The following is a 14352-nucleotide window of genomic DNA, read 5'->3' as shown; positions in this document are numbered from 1 at the left end:
TGTTTAGTACACTGAGTACTGTTTAGTACACTGGGTACTGTTTAGTACACTGGGTACTGTTTAGTACACTGAGGTTTAGGACACTGTTGTAGTACACTGGGTACTGTTTAGTACACTGAGTACTGTACACTGAGTACTGTTTAGTACACTGGGTACTGTGTAGTACAATGGGTACTGTTTAGTACACTGAGTACTGTACTGTACTGTAGTACACTGAGTACTGTTTAGTACACTGGGTGGTGTTTAGTACACTGAGTACTGTTTAGTACACTGAGTACTGTTTAGTACACTGAGTACTGTTTAGTACACTGAGTACTGTTTAGTACACTGAGTACTGTTTAGTACACTGAGTACTGTTTAGTACACTGAGTACTGTTTAGTACACTGAGTACTGTTTAGTACACTGGGTGGTGTTTAATACACTGAGTACTGTGTAGTACAATGGGTACTGTTTAGTACACTGGGTACTGTTTAGTACACTGAGTACTGTGTAGTACAATGGGTACTGTTTAGTACACTGGGTACTGTTTAGTACACTGGGTACTGTTTAGTACAATGGGTACTGTTTAGTACACTGAGTACTGTGTAGTACAATGGGTACTGTTTAGTACACTGGGTACTGTTTAGTACACTGGGTACTGTTTAGTACACTGAGTACTGTTTAGTACACTGGGTGGTGTTTAGTACACTGAGTACTGTGTAGTACAATGGGTACTGTTTAGTACACTGGGTACTGTTTAGTACACTGAGTACTGTGTAGTACAATGGGTACTGTTTAGTACACTGGGTACTGTTTAGTACACTGGGTACTGTTTAGTACAATGGGTACTGTTTAGTACACTGAGTGCTGTGTAGTACAATGGGTACTGTTTAGTACACTGGGTACTGTTTAGTACACTGGGTACTGTTTAGAACACTGAGTACTGTTTAGTACACTGGATGGTGTTTAGTACACTGAGTACTGTGTAGTACACTGGGTGCTGTTTAGTACACTGAGTACTGTGTAGTACAATGGGTACTGTTTAGTACACTGGGTACTGTTTTGTACACTGGGTACTGTTTAGTACACTGGGTACTGTTTAGTACACTGGGTGGTGTTTAGTACACTGGGTACTGTTTAGTACACTGGGTACTGTTTAGTACACTGAGTACTGTGTAGTACAATGGGTACTGTTTAGTACACTGGGTACTGTTTAGTACACTGCGTACTGTTTAGTACACTGGGTACTGTTTAGTACACTGGGTGGTGTTTAGTACACTGGGTACTGTTTAGTACACTGGGTACTGTTTAGTACACTGGGTGGTGTTTAGTACACTGGGTACTGTTTAGTACACTGGGTACTGTTTAGTACACTGGGTACTGTTTAGTACACTGGGTACTGTTTAGTACACTGGGTACTGTTTAGTACACTGGATACTGTTTAGTACACTCCGTACTGTTTAGTACACTGGGTACTGTTTAGTACACTGGGTACTGTTTAGTACACTGGGTACTGTTTAGTACACTGGGTACTGTTTAGTACACTGGGTACTGTTTAGTACACTGGGTACTGTTTAGTACACTGGGTACTGTTTAGTACACTGGGTGGTGTTTAGTACACTGGGTACTGTTTAGTACACTGGGTACTGTTTAGTACACTGAGTACTGTTTAGTACAATGGGTACTGTTTAGTACAATGGGTACTGTTTAGTACACTGGGTATTGTTTAGTAAAATGGGAACTGTTTAGTACACTGGGTACTGTTTAGTACACTGGGTACTGTTTAGTACACTGAGTACTGTTTAGTACAATGGGTACTGTTTAGTACACTGGGTATTGTTTAGTACACTGGGTACTGTTTAGTACACTGAGTACTGTTTAGTACACTGGGTACTGTTTAGTACACTTAGTACTGTTTAGTACACTGGGTACTGTTTAGTAAACTGGGTACTGTTTAGTACACTGAGTACTGTTTAGTACAATGGGTACTGTTTAGTACACTGGGTATTGTTTAGTACACTGGGTGGTGTTTAGTACACTGAGTACTGTGTAGTACAATGGGTACTGTTTAGTACAATGGGTACTGTTTAGTACACTGGGTACTGTTTAGTACAATGGGTACTGTTTAGTACACTGGGTACTGTTTAGTACACTGGGTACTGTTTAGTACAATGGGTACTGTTTAGTACACTGGGTACTGTTTAGTACACTGGGTACTGTTTAGTACAATGGGTAACGTTTAGTACACTTTGTACTGTTTAGTACACTGGGTACTGTTTAGTACACTAGGTATTGTTTAGTACACTGGGTATTGTTTAGTACACTGGGTACTGTTTAGTACACTGGGTACTGTTTAGTACACTGGGTACTGTTTAGTACACTGGGTACTGTTTAGTACACTGGGTATTGTTTAGTACACTGGGTATTGTTTAGTACACTGGGTACTGTTTAGTACACTGGGTACTGTTTAGTACACTGGGTATTGTTTAGTACACTGGGTACTGTTTAGTACACTGGGTACTGTTTAGTACACTGGGTACTGTTTAGTACACTGGGTACTGTTTAGTACAATGGGTACTGTTTAGTACACTGGGTATTGTTTAGTACACTGGTATTGTTTAGTACACTGGGTACTGTTTAGTACACTGGGTACTGTTTAGTACACTGGGTACTGTTTAGTACACTGGGTACTGTTTAGTACAATGGGTACTGTTTAGTACACTGGGTATTGTTTAGTACACTGGTATTGTTTAGTACACTGGGTACTGTTTAGTACACTGGGTACTGTTTAGTACACTGGGTATTGTTTAGTACACTGGGTATTGTTTAGTACACTGGGTACTGTTTAGTACACTGGGTACTGTTTAGTACAATGGGTACTGTTTAGTACACTGGGTACTGTTTAGTACACTGGGTACTGTTTAGTACACTGGGTATTGTTTAGTACACTGGGTACTTTTTAGTACACTGGGTACTGTTTAGTACACTGGGTACTGTTTAGTACACTGGGTACTGTTTAGTACAATGGGTACTGTTTAGTACACTGGGTACTGTTTAGTACACTGGGTACTGTTTAGTACACTGGGTACTGTTTAGTACACTGGGTACTGTTTAGTACACTGGGTACTGTTTAGTACACTGGGTATTGTTTAGTACACTGGGTACTGTTTAGTACACTGGGTACTGTTTAGTACACTGGGTACTGTTTAGTACACTGGGTACTGTTTAGTACATTGGGTACTGTTTAGTACACTGGGTACTGTTTAGTACACTGGGTACTGTTTAATACACTGGGTACTGTTTAGTACACTGGGTACTGTTTAGTACATTGAGTACGTAGTTCATATGAATGCCGAGATATTGTTAAAGTTACAGTATTACCAAGATATTGTTAAAGTTACAGTATTACCAAGATATTGTTAAAGTTACAGTATTACCAAGATATTGTTAAAGTTACAGTATTACCAAGATATTGTTAAAGTTACAGTATTACCAAGATATTGTTAAAGTTACAGTGTTACCAAGATATTGTTAAAGTTACAGTATTACCAAGATATTGTTAAAGTTACAGTGTTACCAAGATATTGTTAAAGTTACAGTGTTACCAAGATATTGTTAAAGTTACAGTATTACCAAGATATTGTTAAAGTTACAGTGTTACCAAGATATTGTTAAAGTTACAGTATTACCAAGATATTGTTAAAGTTACAGTGTTACCAAGATATTGTTAAAGTTACAGTATTACCAAGATATTGTTAAAGTTACAGTATTACCAAGGTAAAAACAATTTCAGATTATATGATTATTATGATTATGTTTGGCAACAACCCTCTCATGGGATTATTTATATCAGAGTACCCAGGCTTGTGGTTCTCTAACAGTACCCAGGCTTGTGGTTCTCTAACAGTATCCAGGCTTGTGGTTCTCTAACAGTACCCAGGCTTGTGGTTCTCTAACATTACCTAGGCTTGTGGTTCTCTAACAGTACCCAGGCTTGTGGTTCTCTAACAGTACCTAGGCTTGTGGTTCTCTAACAGTACCCAGGCTTGTGGTTCTCTAACAGTATCCAGGCTTGTGGTTCTCTAACAGTACCCAGGCTTGTGGTTCTCTAACAGTACCCAGGCTTGTGGTTCTCTAACAGTACCCAGGCTTGTGGTTCTCTAACAGTACCCAGGCTTGTGGTTCTCTAACAGTACCCAGGCTTGTGGTTCTCTTACAGTAGCCAGGCTGGTGGTTCTCTAACAGTACCTAGGCTTGTGGTTCTCTAACAGTACCCAGGCTTGTGGTTCTCTAACAGTACCCAGGCTTGTGGTTCTCTAACAGTACCCAGGCTTGTGGTTCTCTAACAGTACCCAGGTTGGTGGTTCTCTAACAGTACCTAGGCTTGTGGTTCTCTAACAGTACCCAGGCTTGTGGTTCTCTAACAGTACCCAGGCTTGTGGTTCTCTAACAGTACCCAGGCTTGTGGTTCTATAACAGTACCCAGGCTTGTGGTTCTCTAACAGTACCCAGGCTTGTGGTTCTCTAACAGTACCCAGGCTTGTGGTTCTCTAACAGTACCCAGGCTTGTGGTTCTCTAACAGTACCCAGGCTTGTGGTTCTCTAACAGTACCCAGGCTTGTGGTTCTCTAACAGTACCCAGGCTTGTGGTTCTCTAACAGTACCCAGGCTTGTGGTTCTCTAACAGTACCCAGGCTTGTGGTTCTCTAACAGTACCTAGGCTTGTGGTTCTCTAACAGTACCCAGGCTTGTGGTTCTCTAACAGTACCCAGTCATGTGGTTCTCTAACAGTACCCAGGCTTGTGGTTCTCTAACAGTACCCAGGCTTGTGGTTCTCTAACAGTACCTAGGCTTGTAGTTCTCTAACAGTACTTAGGCTTGGGGTTCTCTAACAGTACCCAGGCTTGTGGTTCTCTAACAGTACCTAGGCTTGTGGTTCTCTAACAGTATCCAGGCTTGTGGTTCTCTAACAGTACCCAGGCTTGTGGTTCTCTAACAGTACCCAGGCTTGTGGTTCTCTAACAGTACCTAGGCTTGTGGTTCTCTAACAGTACCCAGGCTTGTGGTTCTCTAACAGTACCCAGTCTTGTGGTTCTCTAACAGTACCCAGGGTTGTGGTTCTCTAACAGTACCCAGGCTTGTGTTTCTCTAACAGTACCTAGGCTTGTGGTTCTCTAACAGTACCTAGGCTTGTGGTTCTCTAACAGTACCCAGGCTTGTGGTTCTCTAACAGTACCTAGGCTTGTGGTTCTCTAACAGTACCTAGGCTTGTGGTTCTCTAACAGTACCCAGGCTTGTGGTTCTGTAACAGTACCCAGGCTTGTGTTTCTCTAACAGTACCTAGGCTTGTGGTTCTCTAACAGTACCTAGGCTTGTGGTTCTCTAACAGTACCTAGGCTTGTGGTTCTCTAACAGTACCTAGGCTTGTGGTTCTCTAACAGTACCTAGGCTTGTGGTTCTCTAACAGTACCCAGGCTTGTGGTTCTCGAACAGTAACAGTACCCAGGCTTGTGGTTCTCTAACAGTACCCAGGCTTGTGGTTCTCTAACAGTACCCAGGCTTGTGGTTCTCTAACAGTACCCAGGCTTGTGGTTCTCTAACAGTACCTAGGCTTGTGGTTCTCTAACAGTACCCAGGCTTGTGGTTCTCTAACAGTACCCAGGCTTGTGGTTCTCTAACAGTACCCAGGCTTGTGGTTCTCTAACAGTACCCAGGCTTGTGGTTCTCTAACAGTACCCAGGCTTGTGGTTCTCTAACAGTACCCAGGCTTGTGGTTCTCTAACAGTACCCAGGCTTGTGGTTCTCTAACAGTACCCAGGCTTGTGGTTCTCTAACAGTACCCAGGCTTGTGGTTCTCTAACAGTACCCAGGCTTGTGGTTCTCTAACAGTACCCAGGCTTGTGGTTCTCTAACAGTACCCAGGCTTGTGGTTCTCTAACAGTACCCAGGCTTGTGGTTCTCTAACAGTACCCAGGCTTGTGGTTCTCTAACAGTACCCAGGCTTGTGGTTCTCTAACAGTACCCAGGCTTGTGGTTCTCTAACAGTACCCAGGCTTGTGGTTCTCTAACAGTACCCAGGCTTGTGGTTCTCTAACAGTACCCAGGCTTGTGGTTCTCTAACAGTACCCAGGCTTGTGGTTCTCTAACAGTACCCAGGCTTGTGGTTCTCTAACAGTACCCAGGCTTGTGGTTCTCTAACAGTACCCAGGCTTGTGGTTCTCTAACAGTACCCAGGCTTGTGGTTCTCTAACAGTACCCAGGCTTGTGGTTCTCTAACAGTACCCAGGCTTGTGGTTCTCTAACAGTACCCAGGCTTGTGGTTCTAACAGTAACTTGTGGTTCTCTAGTACCTAGGCTTGTGGTTCTCTAACAGTACCCAGGCTTGTGGTTCTCTAACAGTACCCAGGCTTGTGGTTCTCTAACAGTACCCAGGCTTGTGGTTCTCTAACAGTACCCAGGCTTGTGGTTCTCTAACAGTACCCAGGCTTGTGGTTCTCTAACAGTACCTAGGCTTGTGGTTCTCTAACAGTACCTAGGCTTGTGGTTCTCTAACAGTACCCAGGCTTGTGGTTCTCTAACAGTACCCAGGCTTGTGGTTCTCTAACAGTACCCAGGCTTGTGGTTCTCTAACAGTACCTAGGCTTGTGGTTCTCTAACAGTACCTAGGCTTGTGGTTCTCTAACAGTACCCAGGCTTGTGGTTCTCTAACAGTACCCAGGCTTGTGGTTCTCTAACAGTACCCAGGCTTGTGGTTCTCTAACAGTACCCAGGCTTGTGGTTCTCTAACAGTACCTAGGCTTGTGGTTCTCTAACAGTACCCAGGCTTGTGGTTCTCTAACAGTACCCAGGCTTGTGGTTCTCTAACAGTACCCAGGCTTGTGGTTCTCTAACAGTACCCAGGCTTGTGGTTCTCTAATAGTACCCAGGCTTGTGGTTCTCTAACAGTACCCAGGCTTGTGGTTCTCTAACAGTACCCAGGCTTGTGGTTCTCTTACAGTACCCAGGCTTGTGGTTCTCTAACAGTACCCAGGCTTGTGGTTCTCTAACAGTACCCAGGCTTGTGGTTCTCTTACAGTACCCAGGCTGGTGGTTCTCTTACAGTACCCAGGCTTGTGGTTCTCTAACAGTACCCAGGCTTGTGGTTCTCTAACAGTACCTAGGCTTGTGGTTCTCTAACAGTACCCAGGCTTGTGGTTCTCTAACAGTACCCAGGCTTGTGGTTCTCTAACAGTACCCAGGCTTGTGGTTCTCTAACAGTACCCAGGCTTGTGGTTCTCTAACAGTACCCAGGCTTGTGGTTCTCTAACAGTACCCAGGCTTGTGGTTCTCTTACAGTAGCCAGGCTGGTGGTTCTCTAACAGTACCCAGGCTTGTGGTTCTCTAACAGTACCCAGGCTTGTGGTTCTCTAACAGTACCTAGGCCTGTGGTTCTCTAACAGTACCCAGGCTTGTGGTTCTCTAACAGTACCCAGGCTTGTGGTTCTCTAACAGTACCCAGGCTTGTGGTTCTCTAACAGTACCCAGGCTTGTGGTTCTCTAACAGTACCCAGGCTTGTGGTTCTCTAACAGTACCCAGGCTTGTGGTTCTCTAACAGTACCCAGGCTTGTGGTTCTCTAACAGTACCCAGGCTTGTGGTTCTCTAACAGTACCCAGGCTTGTGGTTCTCTAACAGTACCCAGGCTTGTGGTTCTCTTACAGTAGCCAGGCTTGTGGTTCTCTAACAGTGACCAGGCTTGTGGTTCTCTAACAGTACCCAGGCTTGTGGTTCTCTAACAGTACCCAGGCTTGTGGTTCTCTAACAGTACCCAGGCTTGTGGTTCTCTAACAGTACCCAGGCTTGTGGTTCTCTAACAGTACCCAGGCTTGTGGTTCTCTAACAGTACCCAGGCTTGTGGTTCTCTAACAGTACCCAGGCTTGTGGTTCTCTAACAGTACCCAGTCTTGTGGTTCTCTAACAGTACCCAGGCTTGTGGTTCTCTAACAGTACCCAGGCTTGTGGTTCTCTAACAGTATTGTGGTTCTCTAACAGTACCCAGGCTTGTGGTTCTCTAACAGTACCCAGGCTTGTGGTTCTCTAACAGTACCCAGGCTTGTGGTTCTCTAACAGTACCCAGGCTTGTGGTTCTCTAACAGTACCCAGGCTTGTGGTTCTCTAACAGTACCCAGGCTTGTGGTTCTCTAACAGTACCCAGGCTTGTGGTTCTCTTACAGTATCCAGGCTTGTGGTTCTCTAACAGTACCCAGGCTTGTGGTTCTCTTACAGTATCCAGGCTTGTGGTTCTCTAACAGTACCCAGGCTTGTGGTTCTCTAACAGTACCCAGGCTTGTGGTTCTCTAACAGTACCCAGGCTTGTGGTTCTCTAACAGTACCCAGGCTTGTGGTTCTCTAACAGTACCCAGGCTTGTGGTTCTCTAACAGTACCCAGGCTTGTGGTTCTCTAACAGTACCCAGGCTTGTGGTTCTCTAACAGTACCTAGGCTTGTGGTTCTCTAACAGTACCCAGGCTTGTGGTTCTCTAACAGTACCCAGGCTTGTGGTTCTCTAACAGTACCCAGGCTTGTGGTTCTCTAACAGTACCCAGGCTTGTGGTTCTCTAACAGTACCCAGGCTTGTGGTTCTCTAACAGTACCCAGGCTTGTGGTTCTCTAACAGTACCCAGGCTTGTGGTTCTCTAACAGTACCCAGGCTTGTGGTTCTCTAACAGTACCCAGGCTTGTGGTTCTCTAACAGTACCCAGGCTTGTGGTTCTCTAACAGTACCCAGGCTTGTGGTTCTCTAACAGTAGTACCCAGGCTTGTGGTTCTCTAACAGTACCCAGGCTTGTGGTTCTCTAACAGTACCTAGGCTTGTGGTTCTCTAACAGTACCCAGGCTTGTGGTTCTCTAACAGTACCCAGGCTTGTGGTTCTCTAACAGTACCCAGGCTTGTGGTTCTCTAACAGTACCCAGGCTTGTGGTTCTCTAACAGTACCCAGGCTTGTGGTTCTCTAACAGTACCCAGGCTTGTGGTTCTCTAACAGTACCTAGGCTTGTGGTTCTCTAACAGTACCCAGGCTTGTGGTTCTCTAACAGTACCTAGGCTTGTGGTTCTCTAACAGTACCCAGGCTTGTGGTTCTCTAACAGTACCCAGGCTTGTGGTTCTCTAACAGTACCCAGGCTTGTGGTTCTCTAACAGTACCCAGGCTTGTGGTTCTCTAACAGTACCTAGGCTTGTGGTTCTCTAACAGTACCCAGGCTTGTGGTTCTCTAACAGTATCCAGGCTTGTGGTTCTCTAACAGTACCCAGGCTTGTGGTTCTCTAACAGTACCCAGGCTTGTGGTTCTCTAACAGTACCCAGGCTTGTGGTTCTCTAACAGTACCCAGGCTTGTGGTTCTCTAACAGTACCCAGGCTTGTGGTTCTCTAACAGTACCCAGGTGGTTCTCTGTACCCAGGCTTGTGGTTCTCTAACAGTACCCAGGCTTGTGGTTCTCTAACAGTACCCAGGCTTGTGGTTCTCTAACAGTACCCAGGCTTGTGGTTCTCTAACAGTACCCAGGCTTGTGGTTCTCTAACAGTACCCAGGCTTGTGGTTCTCTAACAGTACCCAGGCTTGTGGTTCTCTAACAGTACCCAGGCTTGTGGTTCTCTAACAGTACCCTGGCTTGTGGTTCTCTTACAGTACCCAGGCTTGTGGTTCTCTAACAGTACCCAGGCTTGTGATTCTCTAACAGTACCTAGGCTTGTGGTTCTCTAACAGTACCCAGGCTTGTGGTTCTCTATCAGTACCCAGGCTTGTGGTTCTCTAACAGTACCCAGGTTTGTGGTTCTCTAACAGTACCCAGGCTTGTGGTTCTCTAACAGTACCCAGGCTTGTGGTTCTCTAACAGTACCCAGGCTTGTGGTTCTCTAATATTTACGCGTATCAGAGAACATGTAACTTGTGGTATTCTCTGTGGAATACCTTGAAAAACTGATTATTTAATTACAATGCCATTAGAATATTCCAGCCTTACTTCTCCATTACATATCTTGATTACTGAAGTCAAGAGTTGTGTTGTGAATTGAATTGGGAATCTAGTTATAATTTTCAGTTTCAGGCGGAAAATACTTAATGAAAGTAGTGTACAGAGGTAGTGTTGTATCAGCCTTCACTTATACAATGTTAATTTAAAGTTACACTGAGGGAAAGTTGTCCAGGTGGGAGAGCAGTTAAGTTTATTTTTTTTCCTGCAAATGAACATCAACAATCATGTTTTGTTTCTGTCTGTGTCTGGAAGGTTCAAGTTTAACTTATCCATTTTATTAATGATACTTGGCAAGGCAGTCAAGTCGTCACCACACAGTAACGTCAAACACTTGATAACACAAATTAAATGTTTGGATCTTAAAAGTAACTTAAATTAGCATTTTAAGTGACCATTGATGAACATTGTGTCTCAGCTTCAGCAGTCTGCACGAGTCTACACAGTTATTTCCTACTGAAGTTTTCCGTATTTTCACATATTAAAGGCATCTTAAAAAAGTTTAGTGTCTTAAGTTCATCAGTCATGTTAGACTATGACATATTATCTTCCTTCCAAATTGTTTCTGATGAACAGATATACTTGAAAATACCAAATTTTTCTGCTGAGGATCACCCTCCATCTTGCTCACTCACTACCATCCTGCCAATAACATTACAACGTTTGTTCTATTGTAGGATAATTGCAAGACTCGTTGCCTCTTTAAAAGTTCGTGAAGGTTTGCAACATAAAGTCTTGTTGTATAACTAACAGTGATTGATTAACAGTTTTTATGTTTATATTGTTTTTCCTGTCCATATATCATGGCGTCCACTACCACTCACTGACACATAACAGGTGTTAGTGTGTGACGTCGTTTAGAAAAGTGTGAGATATTGTGAGGAAAATGTAAGAAGATATGCTGGTAGATAAGACACATAGGCAACATTTAGGCAACTTTATTCCGAAACGTTTCGCCTACACAGTAGGCTTCTTCAGTCGAGTACAGAAAGTAGGCAGGAGCAGTAGAGATGTGAAGACGATGTAATCAGTCCATCACCCTTGAAGTCGTAGATTTGAGGTTGTCAATCCTTCAGCCTGGAGATGTTCTCTTCCAAAGTCTGGAACTAACTGAAGATCAAGCGACAGTGTTGAGACTTAAATACTGTCGGAAGGAGAGGTGCATAGTAGTAGTAGTAGTGGTGAGAATGTAGCCACTGGGAGGTTATGTCCCTCCCAGATCAAACAATTCTCACTTGAAAAAGTTGTCCAAGGTGTTTTCTCTTGGTACAGAAGAATGGTTTTAAGTTAGAAAAATTTAGATTCAAGAAGGATAAAGGAAAATACTTGTTTGGTAATAGAGTTGTGGATGAGTGGAACAAACTCACCAGTACTGTCATAGAAACTAAGACGTTGTGTAGTTTTAAAAATAGGTTGGATACATACATGAGTGGGTGTGAATTGGACTTGACTATTTTGTGCTAATACGTCTGATGCCATGCTCCTTAAGTGGATGTGATCTGACCTAACTAGGTGGGTCACTGGTTTAAGCTGGGAGGTGACTTGGACCTGCCTCGCATAGGCCAGTAGGCCTGCTGCTGTGTTACTTCGTTCTTATATATATATATATATATATATATATATATATATATATATATATATATATATATATATATATATATATATATATATATATATATATAAACATTGTCTCTACGTCCACAGCAGGACTCGAACCTGCTAACTCTGTATCAGAGTTTACAGTACTTTACCACGAGACTAGACCCGCGGTAAAGTACTGTGAACACTGATACAGAGTTAGCAGGTTCGAGTCCCGCTGTCGACGTAGAGACAATGTTTGTAAATAATTTCGCCTGTTTGCGAATTGTTAAGCATGCATATATATATATATATATATATATATATATATATATATATATATATATATATATATATATATATATATATTATATATATATATATATATAATATATATATTATATATGTTTATATATATTATATATATGTTTATATATATATATATATATATATATATATATATATATATATATATATATATATATATATATATATATATATATATATATGTTTATATATATATATATATATATATATATATATATATATATATATATATATATATATATATATATATATATATATATATATATATATATATATGTTTATATATATATATATATATATATATATATATATATATATATATATATATATATATATATATATATATATATATATATATATATATATATATGTAAGTTATGGAGAGGGTGGAAATCTTTAACTAGAGTACTTTCACATTTCTCATCGCATCATCAGGAGGTGTGCAGTGTTGCAAGGGCAGAAACAGGAGAAATAGGGTAATCTTTTCAGAGTGTGGTAGTACAGTGGCACCAGCCTCTGACTGAGAGAGGCAGGCCAGTGGAATGCCAACCACACACCGGTCTCCCACACCCCTCCCGATATGGGGTCGAATGGAGTAGGCCCCACAGTTTGCTGATAGCATGAGGTAAAATAACTAGGAGACAGTTAGTAGCCAGCCCTAAGCTTCTAACTGCTGGGAACAGGTCATGTGACATAAATCACATTACCTGTGGATCATTTACATAGTGGATCATTTACATACAGAATGAAATAGTGGGAATAAATCCCTCATTTTGTCAACCAGTGTCGCAGAACTACTTATGTTATATCACTCTGGTTGCAGTCTGTTTCTGCAGCACACCACCTAGAGCACCTATAGCATTATGATACCTGTATGCAGTAGTAGCTGAGTGGGTTATATCGACAGTCATGGCAGACCTAACATATTAAATATCGATGTTCGCGATGGACTTAACAAGATGTTATATATTATATCGATGTTCACTACGGGCATACCATGATATTCAGTTTGCAAACTCTGAGCAAACATAACCGAACCATCACGAAATCCCCTGGCATAAGGAGCAATCCTGCGTTTGCCGATGACACCAAAATAGGCCGTCGAATTCATTCTGACGAGGACATTCGAGCACTCCAGGAAGATTTGAATAGACTTATGCAGTGGTCGGAGAAGTGGCAGATGCAGTTTAATATAGACAAATGCAAAGTTCTAAGTGTTGGACAGGACAATAACCATGCCACATATAAACTAAATAATGTAGATCTTAATATTACGGATTGCGAAAAAGATTTAGGAGTTCTGGTTAGCAGTAATCTGAAACCAAGACAACAGTGCATAAGTGTTCGCAATAATGCTAATAGAATCCTTGGCTTCATATCAAGAAGCATAAATAATAGGAGTCCTCAGGTTGTTCTTCAACTCTATACATCCTTGGTTAGGCCTCATTTAGATTATGCTGCACAGTTTTGGTCACCGTATTACAGAATGGATATAAATGTTCTGGAAAATGTACAAAGGAGGATGACAAAGTTGATCCCATGTATCAGAAACCTTCCCTATGAGGATAGACTAAGGGCCCTGAATCTGCACTCTCTAGAAAGACGTAGAATTAGGGGGGATATGATTGAGGTGTATAAATGGAAGACAGGAATAAATAAAGGGGATGTAAATAGTGTACTGAAAATATCTAGCCTAGACAGGACTCGCAGCAATGGTTTTAAGTTGGAAAAATTCAGATTCAGGAAGGATATAGGAAAGTACTGGTTTGGTAATAGAGTTGTGGATGAGTGGAACAAACTCCCAAGTACAGTTATAGAGGCCAGAAGGTTGTGTAGCTTTAAAAATAGGTTGGATAAATACATGAGTGGATGTGGGTGGATGTGAGTTGGACCTGATAGCTTGTGCTACCAGGTCGGTTGCCGTGTTCCTCCCTTAAGTCAAGGTGACCTGACCTGACTAGTTTGGGTGCATTGGCTTAAGCTGGTAGGAGACTTGGACCTGCCTCGCATGGGCCAGTAGGCCTGCTGCAGTGTTCCTTCGTTCTTATGTTCTTATAATGAGTTTTTAAGACTCATGCAGGCAGACCAAATTGTCATTGTATGGCAAGACCAATACATTTTTCCTGTCAGACATTTTCTTAGGTTCAGTCCTGTAGAAAGTCTTCCTAGATGACAGTAGGGCCTTCTCAACAAAATCCCTGGGATATCTCAGTTTTGTGGCTATGTTAAATATCTTGTTGATTTCATCTTCTAAATACTCAGGACTGCAGATATGCAAAGCTCTCAGGAACTTTGTAAGGAAAACACTCCATTTAACGCTAGATTCATGATTGGAATGATAATGAATGTATAATGACACATTGATGGTCTTCCTGTAAACTGTAAATTTGAATATTCTGTCGATGCAATGGATTAAAAGGTCTATCTATTTCATGCTCTACTGAGAACTTAATAGAGGGCA

This window comes from Cherax quadricarinatus, chromosome 2 (genome assembly GCF_038502225.1).
Source record: "Cherax quadricarinatus isolate ZL_2023a chromosome 2, ASM3850222v1, whole genome shotgun sequence".
Lineage (NCBI taxonomy): Eukaryota > Metazoa > Arthropoda > Malacostraca > Decapoda > Parastacidae > Cherax > Cherax quadricarinatus.
Note: the sequence above shows the minus strand (reverse complement) of the source record.